A 6,799-nucleotide genomic window follows, 5' to 3' on the forward strand; every position below is an offset into this window, starting at 1 on the left:
AAAAAAGACATCGTCATTTTATGTGTATATATATATACATGTACATGCATAATATATACAACGTACATGTATGTTTATGTAATAGTAAAATGCCTTTTTCTAGAAAAAAGAAGTCGAAAATATAGAATAAAAATTTTTCGTTTAAGGCTTTGTTTTCGAGAAAATCGACTTTGAATTTTCGCTCAGTATGCGTGCGGTACGTTATAACGGATCTCACTATAGATCGTTGTCTCGATGGAAAAATTAAAAAAAAAAAAGAAAAATTAAAAAAAAATTTTATTCTATATTTTCGACTTCTTTTTTCGCGTAGAATCATCCCCTTTCCGCTTGTACCACCAGTTACCAACCACCCTGTATACAACTATATAATGTATATAATGTATGGTCTAAACTACTAAAATATATACTCCAGGAATCTACATAATGTAAATCGCGTCCTATTCTAATACGTGTTGTCTATCTTTCGCATAAATAAATGATTATTCTATAAGCGACAGTTAAGCGATATCACTTAAGCGATGCGCCCTTATTGCATTTAAGTACATTTTGCGCGTTATTCGAGTGCATTTTCTATTGAGTATCGCGTTACATTACAGTTGATCTTTAAAAAATGTTGTAGTCACAAATACTGCTTGAAATTAGTACTGGCAATCCTCTAAAATTGATTGTAAATCCCCTGTAAATTTATTTTATACACCTACAAATAGGTCGATATGAATACGCGAAATACGTAAAATAACCATGTTCTTGATTTTAATCGATACGAAAAGTAGAATATTTAGAGATAAATTAAATGTGAAACGCAAATGCTTAGCTGGTAATATAAGCAAGAATGATGATATAAGTTGATAGTTGACTAGGCGTGAATATGACAGGATGGATTCCTTTCGTCTTTCGTCACCTGTAACAAAAAAGAAAAGAAGGGTAGAGCATCAACGAAGGAGTTGTCTGAATGCCAGTTAGATTTCATAATTTGTATACAGGAGGCAATCGCAGAAACTAAAGCACCTTCATATTTATTGTTACATCATTGGTACGCGCATTGTTCATAACCCACCAGCTTGAGTTCGAGGTTCGATTCATCGCTCCTGAGAATCTCTCACTAAAGATCTTCCTGATCACACCTTGGCAATTCTATTCTGTTAGAAGGCTAGTGCCGTAAAAAAAGAAAAAAAGAGAAACACATCGAATTCTATTGAATTTCCCAATGTAAGAACAAAACTGTACATACTGAACGACAATACGAATGAATATATACGAAACGTAATATATTAATTAAAAGTAAACGAATAACAATGAACCTTTTACTTTTTCTAACTTTTTATTGTGTTTCTTCTAAATATAATGTATATTTTATTATAGATATCCGCCGTATAACACGGTACTCTTACATACAACACGAATTTGCTCTAACACGTTCCGGGAATTGGGGAAATCCCCGTACAAAAAGGCAATGAGAATTTTTTAATGCAGGCACTTAGATTGCGTCATTCGGTATATTTCATTCGAGCAAAGGTACGCATTGTCTCGGATCTGCATACAGAATTATAGAATATTGAATTCTTTAATTCGGTATTAATTTGTGGAGTATTAATTCTGTGCATCTGAAAACTGTTTCGCTATACAGAAGTTCGCAACTCGAAGCTTTACGGATAAAAAGTCGACCACATCTTTTTTTATAATAGTTTATAATAGTTATCTAATATAAATAATACCGTGTGAAATGTAGTACTTTCAATTAGTTATCGATCCTCAATCGATTCAATTAGTTATCGAAAATCAATAATTTATTTGTTTTTATTAATTGTTGGAACCTAACCCTTCCTCTCTTGCACTAATACTATGTTTCGTATAACACGAATTCGCATAACACGGCATTTTTTCGGATTGAAATTTGGTATTCAAATGTATTAAATATTACATAATTTATTAATATAATTAACATTATAATATATATACGGAACTGTAATTACTATGATGTAGTTTAAGCTTTTACTTACTTTACATCGCATCTTCCAGGTTTCAACTAATCGATTGTTTCGCTTGATTAACAGGAAAACTAATTACATTAGATAATCTCCTGGAAACTTTTATCTAAGCACTTTCTACCTTTTACCTTTTACTTACACTTTTCTTATATATCTCTCCTTTACATATTTGGAACGAATAGAGTCAAGTCAGGAGTCGTTTTCATTAGGGCTACTAGTTTCAACTGCAATACGTAAGTACTTTCAGAAAGATTCTGTGAAAAATGAAAAAATGATAATTTACGCTTTTGAGTAATTAACAAAATTGTGAATAACTTGATCGTTCTTTGATTTTTCACGGACGCATCACAGATGAATTCTGTCAGAATCGTACGTCACTTGCTTATTTGGAAACAAATGGCTATCATTCATTGTTAAAAATGTAAAAAAGTTATTATATTCTTTGAGATTTAATCGCGAATATGTAACACTTTTACGTACAATTCACTTGCCAATTAAGTTCAAATTGCAGATCGCTGTAAAAAATAATTCAGGCAAGCGCCTCTCCGCTTTTCGCTTACTTCCGATAGAGATATAAAGACAAAAGTACGCGAGTGATTACGTTACCGCGTAAGTGAGTCTTTTCTATTCTTGTCTAATCCGATATGCACGCTGACGCCGCTCTTTGAACGGTGTTACAGTTACATATTTATTGTACGAATGTGCATGAGTTATTAAACAAGGACACAAACGGTCTCTATGTAGCCTATGTCTTTCTCTTTATACTTCTATGACTATTGCCGATTGCCCATAAAATGATGATATCGCCGTTTGTTTTAAGCTTTAAAAATCCATTCCTAGTAGGAATTCCCTACACGAGATATGCCGAGATGGGCCGTATACAACAACGAGCCGACAAAAGTATTCTTTCATTCGTTTCGAACAAAACGATCGTTGTACCATCGCTATGTTACGAACGAATGCCAGTTTTGGAACTTTTCAAAAATCTCGTACTGCAATTCGGAAGGAATTGCAAAATAAAGAATCATTTGTAATTTCCATATGTCATGACATAAATGGAAAAGAAGCATAATTTTAAAAACATCCTTCGATGACTTTACCGAAGCTACTTTCGCGTGGAATAGAACAAGACTCTATTAAACGACTTTTAATGTCGTACGTATAACAGGAAAAATAATAAGAAAGGGAAGGTCGGAAAGAGAAGTTCCATGATATTTAAAAAGATAGAATACTCTGTTATTTATCGAAAATCTACATACACATCCACGGATTTCAACGGGATTTTTCGATCGCTGTTATGACACGCGAATAACAAAAATAATAATTGAATAAGTTGTTAGCATATTCACGAGTCATATTAAATACACGAATCCATTTGTCGCAAAATTAGTTTGCACTAGTATAACCGAAAAATAATGAATGCCTCAATTCTTATCTAATAATCACGAATCAAATTACACACTCACGCATACACTTGAATAATCCGACTGACGCCCTACTAGTGTCAACGGTATTTTATTCTTTCACGACCACTGGCATCCAACCACCTCTTTTTAGTTACGTTGTTTTTCTTGCTATAAGTATGTCGCAACAAGGAGAATGAAAAACGTCCCTCTAAAATCCAAGAAGAAATAGCTATCCGTGATGTTGAGCCAGCTTCTTCTGGAACGAATTATAAATATTAGGTCATTCCATAAGTTCGTGCCGTTTTTCGAGCGGTTATATATGTTAAGATTGTTTACATACCTTTCAGTTTCATGAGAAAATGTAATCCCCCTCTCGTTGTACAACTTCTTCCCATTTTTCTGGTAGGGCCATTATTCCGTCTCGATAAAAGTTCTCTTGTTTTTCTTTAAAATAATTTTCTAAGCTATTTTTGAGAATGTCAATATTTTCAAATTTTTTACCTACTAAAAAGTGTTGTAATGCTCTGAACAGGTGGTAATCAGATGGGGCAATGTCTGGGGAATATGGGGGATGGTAAAATTGTGGTAAAATTTCCCAATTAAATTCAGACAATTTTTTTGTAACGCTTTTCGGGACATGCGGTCTAGCGTTGTCGTAATGGAAGATAACGTTGTTCCTATTCACTAAACCTGGTCGTTTTTCAGCTAGTGCTTCCCTTAATTTTTCTAACTGAGTGCAATATTTGTCTGAATTAATGGTATCACCACTAGATAAAAGTTCAAAATAGAGTATTCCTTTATAATCCCACCATACACACAAAAGAACTTTACGTGGATGTAACCCTGGTTTTGCACAGCGTTGAGGTGGCTGATTTCGTTGGGACCAGCTACGTTTCCGTTCAGGGTTTTCGTAAAGTATCCACTTTTCATCACCAGTTACCAGGCGTTTAAGGAACGGCTCATGTTTATTACGCGCAAGTAATGACATGCACGCTGTCGTTCGTTCAAGACGGTTCCGTTCCGTAAGTTCATGGGGCACCCAAACGTTCAACTTTGACACCTTTCCATAATTGCAGGGTTGCATGTTTGCATAGCAACGTCACATAGCTTGTTTGCTCGTTTTGGAATAACAAATTAATAATAATAAAAGAGTGCATTTCCATTTAGAAAAATTATATTGATATTGAAATCTCTAAAACTATCGATTCTTTGAAATATCCAAATATTATATTACATTTCCCTATCGATTAAAACGACTTTCGTATGAAATATCTTCTTGCATTTTTGATAATTGGAAGATAGAGAATACTTTATAAACCAAAACGGTAATAGTGCGTACTCGTTTAAACTAAGTTGGAGTCTATCGCTGCCAGCAGCTCTCATTGTCAGTAGGGCGACAGTTGTTTTTTTTTTTTTTCGAGAGTTTAACAAACAAAGACGAAATTCTGATTTTTTTCCACATCGGTATTTCAAAACCTGAGACAAAAAGTTCCATTTAATACCACGTCTATCCTGTCCTTAGCCAATATAAAGTGTATACACACGCAGATCTAACGCTGAGAGCTCCGCTCATTGGCGACAATCTATCGCTGTTACTCTCGTGATCCTAGGTGCTAGCTGCATGTCACACCGACCGAACAACAATCGATCGTAAAAAAATACAAGAGTGTCTATATACGTCAGTCGCGCTTCGCACGGCGACGTAGAAAAGGAGATCGATGAAGGAACGGTGAAGGTAAAAAACGATAAATAGACTACGTAAAAATATGTCCACCTAAATAGGTGACAAAATGAAGTGTGATGGGATTTTTGTAAATATCTCTGGAAGTAAGGTCGAGGAGCAATAACATGTACAGGGAGAAATTGTTCAGAATGATGGTTTGAAGAATATATTTCAAGGTGGTTAAGATCAGCGAGAAGTCACCCTCTCGAGAATACATTCTTAAAAATTTTGCACTTTTAAAAATAAAAAGAAAGATTCAACGACGTTAATAAGTTCTTTAACATACCACCCCCTGAGCGAGTACCGTCTGCTGTTTGCTCGCTGTTCACAAGTGTCCATCCTGCCAGACAAGTAAATATGATAGTTTGCCAAGTATAATGGTTATTGTTCGCACAGTTGTGCAAAGTACGCAGTTGTATTCGCACGCTATACCAGTATAATGGGGTAAGCTCGAAGAAGCGGGATCCGCTTTAGTCAATGAGACAACGAGTAGGAGGGCGTGCGATATTTTCGTCGAAATCTTGTGTTTCCAGGATTAGAATGGTGATGGTCCGAGGTGCAGCGGATTCATAGTTTTTGATATATTAAGAAAAGTAAATTAGTGTATACGGACGCAGCCGATCCGATAGTCTCTTTGCACGCCTTTCGATTTATTATTATCGATTATTAACGTAACCCTTGAGGCATAAGCTTTCGATCAAACTATCGCACGCCCTAGTACTCGCACGAGTAGGAACTCGTCGTGCCGATAACTAAAATCGTGCGAAGAAACGGACTGATCATTCCATAATTCCTTTTGTTTCGACGAAAAAGATCCTTTTCAGATTGAGCATTATTGAAATAAACTTTTATTCAAACGAAATTTTTATTCCATTCGTTATTTGCTCTTCTCTTAGTTACTCTGTCATTTTCGATGATTTCGTTTAACAAGTAACAATATATTTGAAAAATAAATTATTTGATCATTTCTTATTTCGTTTGGAATTTAGATATTTGTTATTTGACTTTGAAAATATTTTCTAACTATAGCGATATGGAACTTTCGTTCCAAAGTCACAGCATTTTTATAACATGCATCGTCACTAACGATTACTTCAACAGCAATGCTTATTTTATGGTGTTCTATTCTGTTTGTATTACGCTTCTTATTCTTAGTTTTATTCGATTTGTGTTCCACGAGCAACATAGCGAAGAACGTTGTTGATCAAGGTAGATATTGTTAACAAGTGCTACAGTTCGATAACGATGATTTGCAAAACATAAACAGGATGGAAAAAGGAGTGCGAGGTAGAAATAAATGATCAGACACAGCATTAACATGATACCAAGTGGTACATTTTACGATATTGTACTAGAAAAACTGTCGATAAACGGTATAGTCGCAGCAATGTGTCGAAATTGAAGGTTCGTCTGCGTCCACGTCAAAATTTTAGATCGTGTTTAAAACAAAAATGTGGAAGTAGAGTTTCAGAAGATTTTCACGAATATAAAGCATTAAAAGAACAAGAGGAAAACAATTTTATAACTGCAACCAATAAAGATCAAATTGGAAGCGACGATAGAACTAAAAACAAAAAGGAAAAAGTATGTAAAAGAGAATGTACGCGATCATAAATGTACCACTAAAATCTGTTTTTCGTAAATATTATTGCGACATCGACTCTTTTCTGCACTATGTAATA

This window comes from Bombus flavifrons, chromosome 12 (assembly GCF_040668555.2).
Source record: "Bombus flavifrons isolate JBK064 chromosome 12, iyBomFlav1_principal, whole genome shotgun sequence".
In the NCBI taxonomy this organism is placed as follows: Eukaryota; Metazoa; Arthropoda; class Insecta; order Hymenoptera; family Apidae; genus Bombus; species Bombus flavifrons.